Source organism: Emydura macquarii, unplaced genomic scaffold (genome assembly GCF_026122565.2).
Source record: "Emydura macquarii macquarii isolate MOO-44397 ecotype Brisbane River unplaced genomic scaffold, CSIRO-AGI_Emac_v2 contig_3113, whole genome shotgun sequence".
Classification (NCBI taxonomy): Eukaryota; Metazoa; Chordata; order Testudines; family Chelidae; genus Emydura; species Emydura macquarii.
This window is the reverse complement of record NW_027133250.1, coordinates 4,194,675-4,217,294: the sequence shown is the minus strand read 5'-3', so window position 1 is coordinate 4,217,294 and position 22,620 is coordinate 4,194,675. Positions and strand designations below refer to the sequence as shown.

The 22,620-nt window shown below is 52.8% G+C and overlaps 1 protein-coding gene across 1 annotated transcript in view; it reads right to left on the bottom strand.

Moving 5' to 3' along the window:
- Positions 1–22,620, bottom strand: part of SDC3 (syndecan 3) — a 63,165-nt gene that overhangs the window by 13,627 nt on the left and 26,918 nt on the right. The gene's annotated exons all lie outside the window — the stretch shown is intronic.

Genomic DNA, 22,620 nt, shown 5'->3' with positions numbered 1-22,620 from the left:
AACTGCGCAGAGGCAGCGTTTGAAGTGCCTGCCCTCGCTCTTTCCTGCCTCTGTTGTTTTTTGGCCGTAGCTTGCATTATTTAACACCATGATGCTGGAAGCCCCTGACCAAAGGAAGGGTGCGACCAGGAATGCTGAGCACAGGGTCGGGCTCTGCAAGTGCATTGTGCTGCAGAGCACACCCAGGGGACAAGAAAACTTCCGGAGGGACGGGAAGGAAACCTGGCTCACAGCTGTCAAAGCACGTGGGCTTCCCGAAGACAAATGCATCCCCTGCAGACCTATCCTGCAGAGACGATGGGCTCTCCTCTCTCGTTCATGGGGCACAATTCAGAATCAACGCCTCGGAGTAAAGATCTGAGCCCTGGGCCCCCCAGGCAAAAACTCTCCCTCTGCACTTGGGGGCCAGGCTGTTCAGATTTCACAGCATGACGCACCAGAATCAGAAGCGGAAAGTTTATTTGGGTTTCCAGCCTCCATAGCAGAGATCCAGGCGGCGGGCTTTGCCCACAATGCGCTCATTGACTGAAAAGCCTGTCTGCCAATTCCCCCCCACCTGGTCAAGGGTCTTTGCATAGGAGCTAGAAACTCTTCTGTACCTTGGCCCTCCAGTAAATTCAAGTGAATTATAATTGCCCTCATAATATGACCGTCTGGTCAAAACTCTGGCTCCTGCGGTACCTCTCTGAATGGATCCCATTGATATGGCGGGGAAAGGGGACTGTATGCTAGTATCCTGGTGTGTGGGTTGCATATCTAGTGTTTAGAGCAGAGGGTGGGGTGTCAGAACTGCTCGGTTCTGCACCTCACTGGACACTGACATACTGTGTGTCCTTGGGCATGTCACTTAGTGGCTCTGTGCCTCAGTTTCCCCCTCGGTATCGTGTAAATAATAATACTGTAATAAACTGACAGCTCCTGAGGAATTTCTCTGCACACTCTGGCCACTTGAAACTCCCCAGGGATTGCAGGAATAACATTTAGTCCGCCTGCTCTGTCAGCAAAGGCCCCTCCCTGATGGTTGGACTAAACAAGAATCCCCAGAAACTTGTAACAGTACAAGGTTTAGGGCACAGAGTGGAGAAGTTCTACTTCCACCAAGTAGAGGACAGCAGCGCATACACTCACTAGCCATGTGCTACAAAAGTAACTTGTTTCACAGTTTCACAGTGTGTCCTACGTCTGCATTAACGCTGGGGAAACACTTTGAGATCACTGGATGGAAGGTGCTCTGGAAATGATCATTATTACAGGGTCTATTGTAGCCCTGGAGAGGTGAAAACCCCAAGCTGCAGCTTCCAGCATCTTTTGTGTCACGATGCAGATTTCCCAGGCTGGCATGGCAGTGACTTCAAAAATCAACAGGTGAGATTCACCCCTGGGCAGAGCGGGAGGCCAAGGCCCAGACAGCAATGTCCTCTCCGTATCTTGCAGTGGAGCCAGCACTGTCCACCACAAGTACTCAAAGAGCATGAACCAGTTCCCAAAAACTCATGAGATTAGTTTAAAAATCATGAGATTTGTTTTTTTTTAATTATACCTTTGGGGTTCTTTTTATTCTTCTGGGTGCACTCAGTCTTTAGGATGCTCCCAAGTCCCATGTCCAAGCATCTCTCGGCAACCCTGAAAGCTAGAAACTTACTTTTCCGTTTTTAAACGAGAACTGAGACTCTCACCTAATCACGTGCCTCCAGGAGCAGGGGTTTCTTTACACCAAATATCGCGAGACTCACAATAAAATTGCGACAGTTGCTTTGTGCAGGCGCTCTGCACAGGGGTGCCCTTCCCCCAGGTTTGGTTGCTTAGTGGAAGATCCTGGCGGCTTAGATATTAGAGACTCCAGAGGTCCATATAAGGTCACGTTCTATCTGTTTGACCCTCCAATCTTCCATTAATGAGAAGCAGATGGGCAGGCCCTTATTCCCTCCTTATTGGAACCAGACCAGGCAACTGCAGCCTTTGATTCACTAGCTCCTTGTGCTTGGAATGGGAAAGCAAAACAACGAGAGCTCATTCCAGGAATTCTCAGCCAGTTGCATATCATGGCCAGCTCCCCACCCAGCCCCGCAGAGGAAAGGCACGTGCAAACCAACACTTGTGGCCTGGATCCACTTCGCTGGGACGACAGATTGAAACAATCCAGCAACAGCAGCCTGGTGCCACCACGGTGCCCCCTCCCAGGGCATTAGGCCAGCAGGTGCAACTGCAAAAAGCTGGGCTAAAATACCAGCCAGGAATGTTTAATGAAAGATGGCTCTGCAGTCAGGGGGATATGTTGCTGCTGTTCTTAGGTAGGGTTTAAGAATGGGAGACATGAGGTCACCACCTCACTAGGAACGTCCAACAGGATCAGCTACTGTTGAGCTTGCAATGGCGCAGAGCGATGCAGCGGACGCAAGGAGGCCTGGCGATATCGTCAACCATCATCACACTGTGATGCAGCGTTGCAATGCAAGGGCCTCTGGAGAGACGTCAGCACCTAGAAACACCTCTGCCAACCACCACAAAGCTATCCAAAGGTTCAAAAGAACATCGCTGTCCCCTTCGTCTGAGGCCCTCCATGTGCTCACATTTACATTTACATAGAACCTCACAGCACCCTGATGAGGTAGTCCTGATTCCCAATTCACAGCTGGGAAACTGAGGCACAGCAGTGACATGATTTCATAGAATCATAGAAATGTCAGGCTGGAGGGGACCTCAAGAGGTCATTTAGTCCAGACCCCCGTGCTGAGCCAGGATTAAGTATACCTAGAACATCCCTGACAGGAGTTTGTCCTGGAGCAGAGCTGCGAATAGAATCCAGCGCTCATGGCACCTTCTCCCAAATGTGGGCTTGGAAGGAGAAGACTTTTATCAGTAAATGTCAGTAAACGTCCATTTCCCCATACAAACACACAGTGATGAAAAAATATTTCCATCCATAATAACTGAAATGTACAGGTAGGCAAAGTCAGACCATGGCCTCTCGAGAACATGTGAGGTTTGATGTAAGGATATTTACATAGTATATTTTGACATGCGATGTTACCCGTTTGTGTGTTGACAGTTATAAAGCTTTAACTTTTTGAATCTCGTTGTCTGTCATTCATTAATTATAGTCTAGCCCCCCTCCCCCCGTAACTTCCTGCAACTGTGAAAATTTAAAATCGATAGAAGTAATTTTTAAAAAGCTTAAAAATACACATCGATGTTATCCGTCGAAATTGTAACAAAATAAAAATCAGATTCTGCCACGGTTATTCAGATGTTAGCCATCACCCTCTCCGTCCTATCAGCTGTATGGCCAAACTCTCCTCTGGCATCTGCAACACAGAGTTTGACACGTGGTGGAAGCAGCCTCTCTTGTGAGATTGCCAGAACTACCTCCTGTGCTAGGGCCTGGAAATGTCACAGGAACAGCCTGCTTGAGATTGTCTCGCCTCTGGCCTGGAACGGAATTTGGGAGGTGCGCAGGCTGAGACGAGGATTGTCCTGGCGTCTCCAGGAATTAATCTTTAATTAAAGATTATGCCACGTGATGAAACCTCCAGGAATACGTCCAACCAAAACTGGCAATCCTAGTCTTGCGACAAACAGGGAAACTGCGGACAAGGATAACGGACACTTTCAAACCTCAAAGCATGTTGCTTTTAGGATCAATCTCAGCTTTGGACAGATTCCAGAACAGTCTGTATTTCCCTAGCAACCACCCCTTCCCAGATGCCCAAGGTCTATAGTAAAGAAAGAAGAAGTAAGAACAATGCACACCAAGGTGTTTTACCAGTGGCAGCTTCTTTCCAAGTGATTGACAGCAGCACGGCTTGGTCTAGGAATCTGAATGGCTGTGGAGAGGATGGTTGTGAAGGGTGGACACATCTGGGAGCTTGTTTGCTGCAGGAGGCTTTGGTTTCTGAATCAGTTTCCTTTCTTATGTATATGTTCAGCTTTGTGCAAAGCACAATGCTTGCACTGGGACCAGGCACATAAGGAATCCAGACAACAGACACCATTATTAAATGAATCGCACCAGAGCCAGGACTAGCACCCATGAGCTGCAGTTCGAACAGCCCAGGCCTCTGCTTTCACATCCCGTAGAGATGGTCTAAAGGAGGAGCACGGGTTGCAGGATGGAAGAGTTTGGAGGCGCCACTCAGGAGCCAGTCTGTGTGCACACGGCTGGAATGCTGGCTGCAGCTGCAACATCGCTGTAATTAGTTCTCCTAATAAATAGCCCGTTTTGTTTTACAAGCGTGGATTCCGCTCCTGCTATTACACAGCACGGGGCACATGGAGCATCTACCACTTGGACTAAAGGAAAACAGACAAAGCTGGGAGCAGCAGCAAGTATTTACCTTCTCTGCAGTGCTAGGGAACTGGTGCAGTTCCCAGAGGACGGCAGGAATTTAGGTTAGGAGGCAGCCAAACAGGGCTTTTCAAGATCTGAATTTTGGGCTTAGGCGCTTCAAGTGGCAGCTGGGCCCCGAAATCCCTTTATGCATTCTGGGGCAGGGCTCTGCCACTGCGCTCAAAATGGGAACCACATTATGAAATGGAAACTTCAGTACCCTGGGGAGAGGTAACGTTCTTCCCTGAGAGTTAACGAGCCCAGAACCGGATGCGCCCTTCCCCAGGAATGTTTGTAACCCATGCCCTCCGGCTGCCAATCAAGAACCGCCTTTGTGTCAAAAGCCCCTTCCCCTCCCTACGTTTGGCTTCAATTTCCCCCAGTGTTTTCTTGATATGTTTTTTAAAACAGGACAGATTAGATTAGACAGATGGACAGATAATCCTCGCAGCCTACTTGGGTTTGGAGTCATATTTTTTGATGGGCAAGGAAAATAGAGTTTCTTTTCCCATTACCATCTTTGTAATGGTAAAGGAGCTGGACCGGTACATTTTATACCTACGTCATTTCAGCCCTGCAAAACTGTCATGGAAATTGCCCAGCCCAGGCACAAGAACTAGGCGTTTACCATTTTGTCAGCGACAGTGCAAAACCTAATGATACTTTACTTGATCAAAAAATAAACTCAGCATCTCCTCACTGCAGGAGCGTGGGGTGGGCTGTTAAATTTTTCAAGGCATATGCTCTCGTACATATATAAACGCACACCCACTGAGTCCTAGAGCCTTGAAATTCCACCAGTCCTTAAGTGGTTTCCTGCCATGTCAGATAAATCCCAGGGCTCCGAGTTCGTGCTGAAAATAAATAACTACAGCCCCATCCTGCCAGAGAGAAGGGATTTTCAAGCTCCACTTTTCTCACTGAGATAATATAAAGACGGCAGGTAAATATATAAGGTTTTGTTAACCTATAGGAGCATTCAGTGCTAACAGTAGATGTGTTCATTAAAACCAAGTGCAGTAATGAGTTCACAGAGGATGGAGCTGCCATGCCGGATACTTCTGTACCCTCGTCTTGCGTTGAGCCCTTTCAGAACACAGCATCCCTTTAAGCTCTTGGTGGTGTGGGAGGAGCCTGGTCATCCGTCCCAAAGATATTTACAGTCCATGCACAGCGGTTGGAAGGCAGGACAACGTCTGAAGCCACAGTCCCTACCTGGGAGGCAGTGCTGCTCACGGGAACGTGAGTCAGGACTCCTGGGCTCTACCACTGATGAGCTACGTGAGCTGGAGCAAATCCCTCCAGGCTGATTTTCGGAAGAGATGCGTACCCACCGCTCCAGCCAAAGACAGTGGGCAGTGCTTCCGACAATCAGGCCCTCATAGTCGCTCTGTGCCTCAGTTTCCCCGGCTGTGATGGGATAATAAGGATGGAGCTCACGGCACGGCGCTTGCTGGTTGCATGGCACAGTTCACTGACGTCTAGAGGGTGCTTTGAGACCTTGGATGGAAGGACAAAGCGTTTTCATTGCCTCCCACCCCCCACATGTGAATTCTGACAAACGCCAGCCGCTCCCAGCACGAGACACCCCCCCATACTTCGCTCTGCACCCGCGTGCTTGTCTGGAACTAAACTCCCAGCGTCTCTGGGTCAGAAAAGAATCCATCAAAGAAACTAATTCCCTGGTCTGTTCTCAGTCCTCTCTCCCCTTCACATCCTCGCGGCTGCGTTCTACAAGCCTTGTTGGCTTCCCTGCAGCCCCTCAATCCCCCCCGCACGTGGGATAGGAAGGAGGAGTTTCCCACAGGTGCAAGTACAAACTCCCCATGAATTAAACCTCCCCAGAGAGCCCGGGGGGGGGGGGGTGGATGCCAAAACACCCCCTTGTTCTCCAAATGGGCAGCTCCCAACCCTTTCAGCAAATGTCCATGACACCAGAGTCGGTGCCGGAGTATCAGCATCCCAGCCTGCCATTCGGTTAGGGGCTTTGACCCACACTGCACCAGAGGCTGCTTCTCTTCCCTGCCAAGCTTCATGGCAGGTTAGAGCAGTGACGGGGACCAGCAGACAGGCAGCGGGGAGAGGCTGGAAACCAGGCTGGGCAAAGCTGCAGAGCAGATGTTCTGCACTTGGGGGCAGTGGACAATGAGGGGCGTGGAGCCAGCTGGCCTCCCGGGGCCGGGTCCTTCCTCTTCCCAGCTGCTACGCCGCATTCAAGGAAACGAAAAATACGTCAGGCACGTCCCCGCTGTGACTTGCCACGTCAGCAACGGCTGTCGCTGCCCCAGAGATGCAACCTGACTATGAAAAGGAGGGACGGTGGGAGGCCGGGCGAGGCGGGGGCGGGAGGCTGGGTGGAGAGGGGGCAGGAGGCAGGACAAGAGGGGGGAAACCAGAAGGGAGGCGTCAATGAGACGCTCTCTGTGTTAAGATGTGGCCCACCCTGTGTCCGAGTTGTGAGCTCTGTACTGGTGGCAGCGTGTGACCTCCAGAAGAAGAAAGAGGAGAACCCACATACGCCCAATGCAGAGAGAGGCAGGCAACCGTTTTCAGGCTCTCTGCACAGGCACGACGGCGGAGGATGGTTTGGAAGAGTCATCGGAGGGGAGGGATCAGGAGGAGACCCCATCGATTGGCAGACACGGGTGGCAGGGGTCGGAGACTCCCTCCCCATCCATCTGCCATTCTCAGGAAACTCGAGACGTGCTTCTTGCCTGGAGCTACAACTCAGGACGTGACGGAGAGTCTGCCGAGACTGCTCAAGCCCTCGGACCGCTGCCCCTTCCTACTTCTCCAACGACACTGCCAAGAAGGACCTGGAGCAGATCACTGCAGACTACGTGGCTCTGGGAAGAAGGAGTTTGAGGAGCATCCTCCCTGTTGAAGGGAAAAGGCCCAGGTAGGGACCATCGAATGGCGGAAGTAAATGCGTGGTTACGCGGTGGTGTCGGAGAGCGGGCTTTGGATTCCTCAGCCATGGGATGCTGTTCCAAGAATTACTAGGAAGAGACGGGATCCTCCTAATGAAGAGAGGGCAGAGCGTCTTCGCAGACAGGCTGGCTAGCCTAGCGAGGAGGGCCTTCAACTCGGTTCGCCGGGGGATGGAGACCTAAGTCCGGAGGTAAGAGAGGAAATGGGACGCCAGGAGGAAGCACAAGGCCTCCTGGTTCGTACTGAGCAAGCAGGGCAATCGGCTAGTTCTCTTCAGTGCCTGCACACGAACGCGAGGAGCCTGGGAAACAAGCAGGAGGCATTGGAAGTTCTGGCACAGTCTAGGAGCTATGACGTGATTGGAATAACCGAGACTTGGTGGGTAACTCACAGGACTGGTGCACTGCCATGGATGGGTATAAACTGTTCAGGAAGGACAGGCAGGGGTGAAAAGGTGGAGGAGTTGCACTGTATGTAAGAGAACAGTGTGATTGCTCTGAGCTCCAGTATGAAACGGGAAAAAAGCCTGTTGAGAGTCTCTGGGTTAAGTTTAGAGGCAAGAGCAACAAGGGTGATATCCTCTGCTATACACCACCAGACCAGGAGGATGAGGTAGATGAGGCTTTCTTCAGACAGCTAATGGAAGTTTCCAGATCACAGGGCCTGGTTCTCATGGAGAACTTCAATCACCCTGACATCTGCTGGGAGAGCAACACAGCAGAGTACGGACAATCCAGGAAGATTTTGGAGAGAGTGTTGCGGACAACTTCCTGGTGCAAGTGCTGGAGCAACCTTCTAAGGGCCAAGCTCCTCTTCACCTGCTGCTCACAAAGGGAAGATCTGGCAGGGGAAGTAGAAGTGGTGGTAACTTGGGCAGCAGTGACCATGAGATGGTCGAGTTCAGGATCCTGACAAAAGGAAGGAAGGAAAACAGCAGGATACGGACCATGGACTTCAGAAAAGCAGACTGACTCCCCCAGAGAACTGATGGGCAGGATCCCCTGGGAAGCTAATATGAGGGGGAAAGGAGTGCAAGAGATCTGGCTGTATTTTAAAGAAATCTTATTGAGGGCGCAGGAACAAGCCATCCCGATGTGCAGAAAGAACAGCAAATATGGCAGGCGCCCAGCTTGGCTTAACAGAGAAATCTTTGGTGAACTTAAACACAAAAAGGAAGCTTTCAAGAAGTAGACGGATGACTACGGAGGAATATAAAGATACTGCTCGAACATGCAGGAGTGAAATCAGGAAGGCCAAAGCACAATTGGAGTTGCAGCTAGCAAGGGACGTGAAAGGGAACAAGAAGGGTTGCTACAGGTATGTTAGCAGCAAGAAGAAGGTCAGGGAAAATGTGGGCCCCTTACAGAATGGGGGAGGCAACCTAGTGACAGAGGATGTGGAAAAACCTGAAGTACTCAATGCCTTTTTTGTCTTTGCCTTCACAGACAAGGTCAGCTCCCAGACTACTGCACCAGGCAGCACAGAAGGGGGAGGAGGTGAGCAGCCCTCAGTGCTGACAGAACAGGTCCAGGACTCTTTAGAAAAGCTGGACGTACACAAGTCGATGGGGCTGGATGCAATGCTTCCAAGGGTGCTGAGGGAGTTGGCTGATGTGATTGCGGAGCCATTGGCCATTACCTTTGAAAACTCGTGGCGATTAGGGGAGGTCCCGGATGATTGGAAAAAGGCAAACATAGTGCCCATCTTCAAAAAAGGGAAGGAGGAAGATCCGGGGAACTACAGACCGGTCAGCCTCACCTCAGTCCCTGGAAAAATCATGGAGCAAGTCCTCAAGGAATCCATTTTGAAGCATTTGGAAGAGAGGAAAGTGATCAGGAACAGTCAGCATAGATTCACCAAGGGAAAATCATGCCTGACCAACCTGATTGTCTTCTGTGATGAGATGACTGCCTCTGTGGATGTAGGGAAAGCGGTGGACGTGATATACCTTGACTTTAGCAAGCTTTTGATACAGTCTCCCATAGTATTCTTGCCAGCAAGTTAAAGGAGTAAGGGTTGGATGAAGGGACTATAAGGTGGACAGAAAGCTGGCTAGATCATCGGGCTCAACAGGTAGTGATCAACAGATCAATGTCTAGTTGGCAGCCAGTAACAGGTGGAGTGCCCCAGGGGTCGATACTGGGGCCAATTTTGTTCAACATCTTCATTAATGATCTGGAGGATGGGGTTGGATTTCACCCTCAGCAAGTTCGCAGCTGATACTAAAATGTGGGGAGTGGTAGATATGCTGGAAGGTACGGATAGGATACAGAGTGACCTAGACAAATTGGAGGATTGGGCCAAAAGAAATCTGATGAGATTCAACAAGGACAAGTACAGAGTCCTGCACTTAAAATGGACGAATCCCATGCACAGCTACAGACTGGGGACCGACAGGCTAGGCAGCAGTTTTCCAGAAAAGGACCTGGGGGTTACAGTGGACAAGAAACTGGAATGAGTCAACAGTGTGCCCTGGTTGCCAATAAAGTTAATGGCATGTTGGGCTGCATTAGTAGGAGCATTGCCAACAGATCGAGGGAAGTGATTATTCCCCTCTATTCGGCATTGGTGAGGACACATTTGGAGTTTTGTGTCCAGTTTTGAGGCCCCCACTACAGGAAGGATGTGGACAAATTGGAGAGAGTTCAGTGGAGGGCAATGAAAATGATGAGGGGGCTGGAGCACACGACTTATGAGGAGAGGCTGAGGGAACTGGGCTTATTTAGTCTGCAGAAGAGAAGAATGAGGGGGGATTTGATAGCAGCCTTTAACTACCTGAAAGGGGGTTCCAGGGAGGATGGAGCTAGGCTGTTCTCAGTGCTGGCAGATGACAGAACTAGGAGCAACGGTCTCAAGTTGCAGTTGGGGGGGGGATGTCCACGTTGGATATTAGTCGGGGTTGGTCCTGCTTTGAGCAGGGGGTTGGACTAGATGACCTCCTGGGGTCCCTTCCAACCCTCATCTTCTCTGATTCTATTCGATAGCGTGCACTGTATGGGACAGCCCCCCATGTGCCAAGGGCAGGAAGGGGATCCCCATGGCTCATTGCGCAGGCCACTTGGTAAGAGACAAATCCTCCCCGAAACCACTTCTCCTGCCAGTTCCCCAAGCCCCGCTGCTCCATGGGTCCGAGGGGACAGCACTGATCTCCTCTCTCTAACGTATGCGAGTCCATGGTTTGGTCTCTCTGTGTCTGGAACTAACAAGAAACGCCCCATCTGCGAGGGGCAGTGGAGTGACCAGCCATTGAACTGACCCAGCCAGGACCCTACAGCCAAGTGTGTCAGCGTGCATCAGCTCGCTGGCATTTCCCGCCCCGCCGCCAGCATGGGCCTGCCACTGGCCTGGCCTCGGGGGCCAGCTCCAAGGGAAAGCTGGGGCTGAAGTGATCTGGGCTGGCAGCCCGGACACTGGCAAGGCGATTTAGGAAACAGATCCATATCCTGGCTCTGCCCTGGACGCAGCTGTGAAATTCACAGCAGGCTGACTTGCCGATTCATTATCTCCTGTCCAACATGTGGTGAAAGCCCGTCCCCCTGGGCGCTGAGCTGCCTGCTCCGATCACTGGTCCCGTTTACAGAGCAGGCGGCCAGGCACCAGCACCACGCTGAAACCAGACTCCACCGCTCCTTGGCACAGGAGGGCACACGCTTTGAGACACGAGACAGTCTCACTCTGCAGGCCACAAGAACGGAAGGCAAACGAGGGGGCAAAACAGAGAGCAGGGGAACTCTTCATGTAGGAGCTGTCGCATGGCACGGCTCATTTTCTGCGGCTGTCTCTCTCTCAAAGCACTTTACACATCCATCGCGCAAGTCATAAAACTTACTAAAAGGCAGGTGAGGATCATATGCCCAAGTGGACAGAAGAGGAAAGATTAAGCAACTTGCCCAAGGGAGCACAGCAAATTAGTGGCAGGGTGGGGACTAGCACCCAGGAGTCGGGATTTACTGTTCCCTGCTCCGAACTCCCTGTTAGCTATGATAATAAACAAGCCATGACTGTCGTTACACAGGGCAGAGAGGATGACTAGGAGACTGGATCTCTAGAAGCAGGGTGAGGTCACTTTTCTCTCTTTGGTGCCAGCCAAGGTCTGCTTGAATCTAGGTGCAAATGCTTGTGACCACACTAACTACAACGAAATCCCCCTTAGAGCCCGCTCTGACCTTTCCATTTCTGCACCCTCCAGCTGTGAAAACAGCCAAGCAGCTCGGTTACAACCAGCACCTGGGTGCCCAACGCGGCTCACGCATGTCGCACATGCTCACTCACACAAACTGGCGCTATTGTTCCATCAGGGCTCGGTCCTCCTGCAGCCACGTCTTCAGCAGGAGGTTTGCTGTGGACTTCAATGGGACCAGGAAGAGGCTCTTGGTTATTTATCTAACCGGTGTCAGGAGTTCCTATAGCCGGAGTCACCCATTCCTTTCATACATGAGGGCTCCTGGTAGCTTGATCTAGCACCCAGAGAACATCTTCATTAAAGCAACGGCCCTAGGAAGCTGCTTTTTTCCAGATGATCAAGTATGGGATTAGGTCTCAGGAGACCTCGGTTCTATTCTTGGCTCTGCCACTGATCTACTGTCTGACCTTGGGCAAATCATTTCGCCTTTGCGGGCCTGGGTCTATTTAGCTTGCAAACGCTTTAGAGCAGGGACTGTCTGCTGCTGTGTGTCTGTGAAGCAGCTCGCACAATGGGGCCCTGATTTTGGGGCGGGGAGGGAGGACTCGCTGTGCTTCTGTTAAACAAATAATAACAGATCCGTTCCGTCACTGTGTCCCGGTGTTTCTATGGCTGTCTGCTTTGGGGAAGAGGGGGGATGGAAATCCATTCTCTCCACCGCATTACCACTGCCTCTAAGCTAGGATCTATTTCAAAGACTTGCCTTGTTCTGTCTTAATAGGCTACAGTTTGTGGCAGAGCAGAGATTTGCTTACATCACGTTCTCTCCTTAATGGACTCTACTGACCAGTGGGGTGGGGTCTCCCCCCATCAGACAGGAATCTACTCTCAACAGGTGACAGAAGTTTACCCCCATGGGTGAGCAGTAGCCAGCTGGCACGTGGTGGGGTCCTGGGAACAACGTGCTGGATGCCACACATGCGCATCCCTCCCTGGGAGCACTGCCCTGGCATGACACACACCGGCGACGTGCAGTAGGTGTGTTTGGCCGGGGCACACCCGAAAGGTGCTGCAGCCGCAGGAGGCCCATTGCATCTGGGTACCTCAGATGCAGCAAGGCGGCTGCATGCTATAACAGCGACGTCCCGTCTACGTGCAGCGACAGCAAGCCGTGAGAGGGCAAACGCCAGCTTTGAGTCCTGACCCGACTACCTCGGGCTCTGTGGGCTCCGCCCCGCCAGCCCCTGCAGCTCATACACCAGAAATGCCATGGGTGATGCCACAAGCTGATGTGGAGGTGGGAGCTGCTGATCGCCCCAGCCTTTGCTGCCTGCCGGTCAGCTCTGTGCACATCCGAATGACTGTACAAGCCTCCATCATGACAGCCTGTGGCTTCCAGGCGCTGTGGTGTGATAGTACTAAAATATTTATGGCCTGCAGCTGTGCGAACTGGAAGACTCAACATTTCCACCACTCAAAGGCCAGGAAACAAGATGGATCAGAGATGGGGGAGAGTTCTCTCTCTCTCTCTTTCTCTTCTCTCCTTTTAGAGCTTCCTGAGGTTGCTCATCAAACAATCCCCATGTGCTGCAGGGGTCTGGCAATGCACGACTGGCTCCTCCAGCGGAAGACGATTAACGAGCTCCATTCCGAGCCCAGAGGGAACTGACCTCAGCCGAGGGTGAAGGAACTGAATCATAGAAGATGAGGGTTGGAAGGGACCCCAGGAGGTATCTAGTCCAACCCTTTGCTCAAAGCAGGACCAGCCCCGGCTAAACCATCCCAGCCAGGGCTTTGTCAAGCCGGGCCTTAAAAACCTCTAAGGATGGAGATTCCACCACCTCCCTAGATAACCCGTTCCAGTGACACGCCCCACAAGCGAGTCTGACAGAGGCATGAGATGGCGACCTTGGGCCATAGTCCGGCAGAATCAAACCCAGGATGCTGGTTCCGAAGCACCAGGGAAGAAGAGGAAGGAAGCAGAAGAGAGATTCTCCGGCTCTAGTTTAATGCAGGTGAGGGACGACCTGGGTGAGCTTCTGTGGGGTCGCTGAGCTGGCTCCTCAACAATACTTTGTCCCTCTCCAGCAACTTCTGAGGATCTCAAAGTGCTTGACGCACGTCCATGGATTCCCCTTCACCTTAGACTCTGTGGCGTGTCCATGTGATTAGGGCCAGATTTGCAGGTGCCTGGTGTGTCAGAGCGTGCCCGGCTGCCCCTAAGTAGTGATCTGCCCCAGATCTGCACACAGTTAAGAGAGAGAGACACATCCAAACAGGCATGCAACTGCACGTGCATGGGGACCTCTAGATAATGCTTAGACCCTAAATAACGCCCACCATTCAGACAGCATGCTGCACAGAAGTGGGACTTCTTGCAATAATCCCTGCTTGTTGGCCCACTGGTCCATCTGTCATTACAGCCTTTGTTCATTGGCTGAGACTTGAGACATGCTCTCCCCCCGGAAATTACTGGGGCTGAGAGGAAGGACCGGTGAATCTCCAGCTTCAGCCAAGGAGCAGGGATGGAATCTGATCCTGGTGATCAACGTGGCTATTTGCCAGCCCTGTGTTGAACCCTCTACCACACAGCTGCGTCTTCCCACGGAGAGTCCCAGCACCTAAGAGGCAGATATTTTAATGACACCTTCACATTCCCTGCAGCAGCCACCAATACCAGCACAGGGGAGAGGGATGAGCAGCCTCAGGTGACAGCATCAGTCAGGAGAGGATGATCGATGAAACCAATGACGCACCCCCACAGGGAAGCCCCATCTGGCAGCGTGGCAATCGATGCGCTGGATTGAGCCCAGTGCACTTGGCGGTACATGCGAGCAGGTTGCCATGGGCTGTGAGCAAAGCATATCAGTGATAATCAGCCACGTCCTGCAGAGATCCTTTACAGCAGTCAGCAGAACTGGACATGAGGCGCTGGCCGCCTAGGCTGTTCACAGGGAACGGAATCCGCACAGATCAGCCCCGGGGGAAGGGAGCAGGAGATGAACTAGAGGCGTTCCTTGTGCATATTTAGGTGTAGGAGAGTCAGATTGTCACTCTCCAGCGCAGGAGCTTATTTGGCAGGGGAGAGATTGTATCTTTGTTTGTACAGCACCTAGTACAATGAGGCGTGACCCTGACGGAGGCGTCCGGGCACTGCCAATAGAAATGGTCAAGTAATAATAATATGGAGAATGTGGACGTTTCTTTGTTATTCACGCTAAATGAACCATAATTTAGCTTGATTCCCTCCCCATCCCAGTGGGACGTTTCTCCTAAGCAACTTAGATAAGCCACTCAGGCCAGATTCTCACAGGTACTGAGGCAGCTACCCTCCCCTGAAATCAATGGGAGTTAGGTGCCTAAATCCCTTCGGGGATGTGGGTCTCGCTGCCTCTGGAAGAGACCGCGAGGCTGCCTTTATCGCATTTCTCATGCTGGTGCAATGAAACTCGGGAGCAATTGATGGTTATTTTGCCTTAATTCTGCTCTGATTATTAACAACAGTCATTAATAATGCAGACAGACGAGGCAGGCATCCAGCCCCTTTGGTCTGAGGCTGACAAGGGGCTTTACACTCATTAATGAATTTAGCCTCCAGCCCATCGCTGGGAAGTTGGCATCATTCTTCCCATTACACAGAGGGGGAAACTGAATACAGGGCAGTGAAGTGACTCTCCCCAAGTTGTGCTGTGAACCGCCAGCAGGCCCCAGGAACAGAACCTCAATCTCTGAATTGCTGGCTTGTGGCTCTAACCATTGCATCATGTATCACCCCTGAAAGGATCCAACCAGTTCCTTGGGGACAACGGTGGGTGTATTTTGGGTACCCTAAATTTCCCTCGTCTATTGCAATCCCATCCACAGAAACCTCTCTTCTGCCTTCAGCCCAAATCTCCAAGCTCCACTTTAAAAGCAAAGAAACCCCTGTCCTCCCACTGGCCAGTTCTCCCGAGCTTCGGTCTGTTCTCACAGCACCAGGTCTGTTCTCACAAGGCAGGCAAGTGAAAACATCCACAGCTTCAGAAATCTCATCAAAGAAGCAACTGAGGATGGCTCGAACGTCCCTGTCTGTCTCGCCATGGGAGGGAGGGGATCGGATGGACCCACATATTCAGAGCTGAGGGAAATCCATGCCCAGGCTACAGAGCCTTTCTGCTCACAAATGTCCTGTCCGTTACCGTGCATCGGGGCCGTACATGCCTATAATACACAAGACCATGGAAAGTGTGCCAGCCACAAGTGGGGAGCCAAAGAGCGTGGGCTGGTAGTTGCAACAGGGGCAGGCAGGACTCCTGGGTTCCTCTCCTGGTTCTGGAAGGTAGTGTGGTCTAGCGGGCAGGCTGGCGGACCGGGGACTGAGGACCCCTCGATTCTGTCCCCAGCCCTGGAGTGGAGGGGGCGGTTAAAAATCATAAATGCCTTTCAGGCATCTGTCTCCTGCTGAAAGTCAGTTACAGTTAGGTGCTTCATGGCCAGGTGTGCCTTCGAAAAGCCCCCCCGTAATCCAGCAGCTGGGGCCTCTGGGTTCTAGTCCCAGCTCTGGAAGGAAGTGTGTTCTAGTGGTCAGAACAGGGGACTGGGAGTCAGGAATTCTGGGTTTTCTTCCCAGCTCTGCCCCTCACTCTGTATACGTTACAAACCTCGGGCCACTCGCATGCGGACAGTAGGAATCGGACCAGGGCCTTCAGCCCCAGTAGCACGACCCCTCTTCGCTGGAGCGACAGTAACTCCTCCCGTGGTAAGCGGGGGCACCCTGGAGTTGCTACGAAAGGGGGACATAATCCCACGCGGTAAGCCAGGCTGTTACACAGCGACAGACCACTCGTTACTACGAACGCCCGTCTCCCACCCCTTCGTTACCCAGCACACTTGCCCATGAAGGCGGCAGGCAGGCTGGCAGTGCAGACGGCTCTGCCTAGAGCTGACGGCTACTTGTGGCCACGCATTGCCTCCACTGCCAGTCGAGCTGGAGTGCAGCAACCTGGCCCGCCCTGCCGCATCCAGCGCGGGAGGATCCCTGGCAGGCTGTCACGCCGGGGCAGCTCAGCTCAGCTCCTGCTGGAAATAACCCACCAGCTACTCTGCCCCCGCAGCGGTTCATCTCTGCAGCTAAACAGCGCGCAGGTGCTGGATGTTAGGACCTAGCCGTTCCCTTCCCCAGTGTCAGGCCGCACTGCAACGAGATCCCTCACCGCCCTCTGAGCTACCCCCTCCCCAGTTCCCTCAACGCCCAGCACCAGCCGCCTACTGCAACACCCCTGTGCAGACGAATGAGGCACAGCTGCATGTCCCGTGTGCGCCCCCCCCCAGCTCCCTGAGGGTGCTGGCATTCAGAATGGAGAGGAGAGAGCTGCAGGGGAGCCAATTAACTGGCTGGAGCTGGTGTGAGCCAAGGAAAAGCAACTCCCATTCATAAAATTACATCTCACTCGCTAATGCCTCCTGGCAGAGGGTTTCATTAGCCGGCGCGGAGCCGCCTTCCCCGCATCAGACAACGGCTTCGGTAGACAAACTGAATCCTGGCTCAATACGGCCGCGGGGCGGGGGGGAGAAGGGCTCCCGGGAGGTCAGCTGGGCTTTACTGAAGGCTTGGAGCTCGCGGTAGCTGGGGTCACAGCTTCTCCCTACGCTGTCATCCTCTGTGAAAGGAGAGGCCAGCAGCAGAAGGCAGCGTGGTGGCCTGCTGGCTCTGAGCACGGCTCCCCCCGGTCGGCTGTGCTAGCCGGAGAGTCCCAGCTCCCGCAGGCCAGGGGCTGTGCCTGGCCCAGGAACGCAGGGTCTAGACTCGCTGCGTGACATTGGGCACGGCCTAATGGATGGGAATAGTGACACCTGGTGACATGCTGGGAGATCCTCGGAGGATCTTCATCAGTGCCCAACCCAAGCTGGGAATCGGCCCCTTGCCAGGGGTACGTCAGTGGCCCAGGACAGCCTGGGGCTGAGCATTCTGGCACCAGTAAATCCTTTCTCGGGGTTTGCACGCCTAGGCTTGGGGTGTTTGTGTCGCAGGGAGCCATGTACAGGGCCAGACTACGGTGAGAGCCTGTCTCCATACAGGGGCTGGGATACCTTGAGAAAAGCAAGCTGCTTGTTCCTGCTGAGTTTAACGTGCACAGCAGCAGACATCGGCGTGCATCCAAATCCTAAGCTGAGATCCTTGGGAGGCCAGTCACAGCCCAGCCCCTCCACTCGTGCCCCGGAAGAGCCAGGCTTGGAGACGGACGGTGCTGCCTCCACCTCCATCATCTGCCACATGGGCACCCAGACGTGACTGCATGAAACCTCGCAACCTCCCCCGGGAGGCCACAACGAACACCCCCATTTTACAGCTGAGGAAACTGAGGCACAGCAAGGTAAGCAACTTTCTCACGATCAAATAGCAAGTCCCTGGTAGAGCTGCAAAGAGAACCCAGGAGTCCTGACTCCTTCTCTAACCACTAGACAATAATTCCTCCCTGTCAAGGGGCCAGGACTGAGACAGACTTTAGCCGGGCTGTTAGCTGAGTCCCTAAAGCACACGTTCAGGGAGCAGGGGTCACTGCACAACCACTGTATCCCCCACACCTCACACATCCCTGTCCATGCACACACCTGACACACCAGATACTCACACCCCTCTCTACTATTCCCATACAACCATCCCAGTCACACCCATCCTCCACAGACAGCCCTCCCTGTTCCCTCACTTCCCACATCCATGGTCCTGCCCCTCTGAGATCTACACAACCCCCCAGCATACAGACACCCACACCAGCTCCACCCCACACACTCCCACCTCCGCCTAGGGAGAATAGAATAGAGAATTGAATAGATGACGTTAGGATTTTTGACCCATCCTACAGAACTTAACAGCGAGTTCTAGCCCTGCTCTAGAATCCTATAGGATGGTTAAAAAACAACCACCACCACAACAAACCACCTGTGGGAAGTATCTCCTTTTCCATAAAACCCTGTCGGTGTTTTGTGTAATTTCTATAGAACCCTGGTTAATTTCAAAGACACCCTGTTGGTTCCTTTGCTCATAAATTCAATAGGACTTTTCTACATGCATAACTTTTGTACTATATTTATACGCACGCACACACACATTCTGCACCCATTCAGTGTGATGAAATGGACAATTATGTGCAGAAAACCACAGATCTTCAGTCGGCACAGCTGTGCTGCTGATTGATCCCAGCTGAGGATCTGACCCAGGCACAAGCTAGTCTCTAAGGAGGTTGTACATTTTTTGGTCGTATATTTTTTCGTCTGGGTCTGCCCTGCGTCACCTCAGAGCTCATTTCTTGGACATTCGCTGCCACCCTTCATACTAAATGTTTCCCCTCCGAGTTTCTCAGCTCATTCAAAGAAAGAAACCAGCCCATTCCCACCCCTCAAAGGTTTGGTTAGAAACGGAATTTACCACTGTGGCAAAGAGATCTTAACCACGAAGTGCGTAGATTTAATACGGCGCTGTACGCTAGGGGAGAAGAGAGACTTACAAATTAAAGACTAATCGACTGAACACAGGTAGATGGGGTGGGGAATCCTGCCTGAATGCTATTATTCCAGTAGCCATTGACATGACAATTGTAACCATGGTAACTGCCTTTTTCATCCTCAAGACTGAGATGTGTAACTCCCTGCCAGGCTCCAGAAAAGAGATGTCGAGAGGTTTCCTCCAGCTATTTCACGTTCGGTTTCCCTTTTGCCTCCCACCAGCCACCAGTGATGTCTGGGCTTCGAATTTCCCTTTGTGACTCGAGGCAGCCAGCTCAGGTACTTAGGAAGCGCGTGGGCCATCTTGCTGCTGGGGGTGGAATATGGATCACTCTTTGAGCTGAGCAACTAAGATGACCCAGTCAGCCAGCTTAAGGAAGGAGACGCTCCAGCCCAGCCCAGCCGCATGGCACAGATGAGCAGAAAACAGCGCTGGATTCCGAGCAGGCGGTCTCCCGTGGGCGCCAGTCAGGAAGAGAGGGAGGGGGCTCTTTGATTAAGGGACAGGGATCTGGGTTCAAGTCCTGCCTGTGTCACAGTCCCTGGGTGACCTTGGATAGGTCAGTGAGGGTACATCTGGAGTGCGTGACCGCCAGCTACAGCGCACAGGACTAAACGTTGGCACAAGCTCCCAAACTAACGGCCTTTAAAAAAGAAAATGCAAAAAATTCTGCTGGTGAAATTGATGGCCGTGCAGGGGGTCAGCACACGGCTGAGATCCCACTTACACAGGGCAGAAGCCTTGTGCTACACGGGCATCAATCTCCCCACCAGCGTGCCCACACTGGTGAAACACCGGCTCACGTGTGCATATGCAAACAGAGTGGGGCATTGCAGGTCTAACTGCGCATGTGCAAAGAGACAGAAGAACTGACCCCCAAACTGCTTGCCAGCCACCATGCTGAAGATCTGGCTCCAGGAGCTGTCGCCTATTTGGGTGAGGATGGCTCCCCTGCTGTTCATTTCCTGAATCTGCTGTGGCTGGGAGAATGCTAACATACACCAGGGTGCTGGCAGGCGTGCCGCCTGCACAGATTACTCTGATGCTTCCTCACTTAGAAGCTAACAGGTGGGGGAAAATTACACAGCAATACATCAGTGATTTCCCACCAACCCCCAGCATGTGTGTGCGGACGCGGGGGTGAAAACTACAAGGAGCATCAAACAGATGGCTGGCTCTTTAATAAGAAGTGAGTTTCACTGTCAACATTCCTTAGGGGTTTGCCCCAAGACCCATAAATTCCAAAGGACTAGCCTGCAACATTGGGAGGGGGCGGGGGGATTTGTTTTAAGAAAAGAGGGTTTGTAACTGGACAGTGTTGGAACACTAGCCTAGGCCTCAGGAGATGTGGGTTCAATTCCTGGTGCCGCCATTGGCCTGCTGGGTGACAGTCACATCCTGCTCATGTGCCTCAGTTTCCCCATCTGTAAAATGTAAAACACAGTCACCCCCAGGGCCACCCTTTACAGCCTCAAGGGTCATGATCAGCCCTTGGCCTGCAGGTTGGACACCTCAGCATTAGAGGTCTGGTTCGAAACCCCCTCCCCAAAATCCAGATGCTGCTTATCTGAGGGCTTGCAAACCGCTTGAGTCTGCATACCGGAGCTGGAGATCCTGTGGGAACCAGCTGGCTTCCCCAGTCATTTCTGCTTCCGGCCAGGGCTGGAAATACCATGAAAAAAGCCTCCCCATGAGATTTTGACTTTTCCAGTCAGAATCGAGGCAGCGGAAAGAATGACAAATAACAGAGGAAAAATACCAGCGCAGGCTCGCAGGGCATCTGGATTTGGGATTTGGATCGGTTCTTATTCTCTCTGAACTGGTTTGCCAAACTAATCACACCTGGTCCCCACCCCAGTCACAGAAAGCAGGCTCTGGAGAGGGCATAGTGGGGGTGAAGCAGGGCAGAGGGGCCGACAGGAACAGGCTGAATTTGCACTGGGGTTAGTTAATTTCAGCAGGGTGCCAAGTGGGTGTTTTTCTCACTGGAGAGTGCAGGGGGGAGGCTGGGGGAAGGGGAGGGGAGAGAAGGTTTTAAATCCTGCTAAAGCGGCTGGGATGGCTGAGCAGGCAGGAACCTGGATTACAGAATGTGGGATTGTTCCTGGGACAGAAACACCCTCCCACAGCCCGGCCCAGCGTCCAGACCAGACTGCTAGCACCCAGCGCCAGCGTATCGGGGCACCCCTGCTAACCACAGAGCCCATGAGCAGCTGGCTGCCATGCAGCGAGCGTAGCCCGACTCTCTCCCCCCTGCAGCTGTGCGGAAGGAACCGGCCCTCTCCAGACTCTGCAGCTGGAATGTAAACACATGTGGGAAGGAAACTTAGGGAGGCTCTGGACAGCAGGAATCAGGACAATGATCCTGTAACTCAGGGCTAGAGGGGACAGGACAGATGTTCAAAACATGCCTGGGATTTAAACTTGTGGGGATGCAGGTTGTTAAATCTTGCTGGGCGGAAGCATGGAGCCCAGCTCTGCTCTCAGTTTCCCCGGCCTAACTCCAGAGTAACTAAGCCAGTTCTGATCCCTATATTTTGCGAAGAGAATTACAAACCATAATGATCACGACCTCACAGTTTTCAAAGCAAAGGCTTCTGTGGCACCTTTACGAGATCAGTTTAAACCAGCACAACTAGAGTGGCACACTGCATTCATTTAACAACACACAACAACACTTCAGGACAGGAAGTGAAGACTATCACATGACACTGAAAACAAGAGAGGAAACATACACATCTGGACTGGAATCAAGTCACAATGCCCTTCCTCTTGTGAAAACTGCCGTGGGACCGCTAATGACCACGAGCCATCAAGACCTCCTTATTATGGGCCATGCTAAGCAGAGACACACTTCAGGACTGACCTTGAAGAAGCCAGTCTCCAGCACTGACTCCCCCACCCCACTCTGGGTTTCCCTTCGGCGGGGTGTCCAGTCAAGAACCAAGATGTGTTTGGACCAGCTGGGGACATACAACCCGCCCTGGACAGTCCAGATGTTCAGATCAACTCGGAGGTGATCACAATCTTCCAATCCACAAAAGATCGGTGGAGGGGAGGTGCTGCCGACACAGGAACTCAGCGGTGGGAGGAGAGGGGGACAGACAGCTGGAAGGGGGAGCCCGACACCGCAAAGGGGATGGACTGATCTGGACCCGTGTGAGAGCGTTAGGGAGGTAGGGTTTGGACGGGGGGGACAGCGCTGACTCAGGACAGCGGACGTGATGCACCGAGAGGGGGGCGGGGGTAAAGTTATTCCACGGGAGTCATCCTGACGGACAACGCAGGGGGGATGGCGTCAGTGGGGGACAAGGACCTAACTCAGGGGAGGGGGCACAATAAGCCAAGATGGAGGAGCTGGCCTGGGCAGGGGAACTGGAGCTAACGCCACAGTGGGAGGAAAGGGCCCCGGTGTACGGGAAGGGCTGGAATGGGCCGGCGGGGGCAGCGAGAGGGGCAGGCAGGTGTTTCCCAGACGCCTGGCATTTGATCGGGCTGTGGCAGAAAGATCCCCCAGAGCGACAATCTCCTTTGAGCCTCTCTGTTCACTCCGCTCTTCCAGCCCTTCCCTGGGAGCAGAGCGCTGCTTTGCAAAGCCTTTTCAAACACCTCCTCTTCCCCCAGCTCCCAGCAAAGCTATTTATAATCCAGACTCAACAAGGCCAGCAGCCAGGAGGAGGTTGGCACGGGGCCCGCTCTGCCAATCTGGCTCCCAGGAGCAGGAGAGGAGTGGCCACGATTGGACGCAGTCACCCA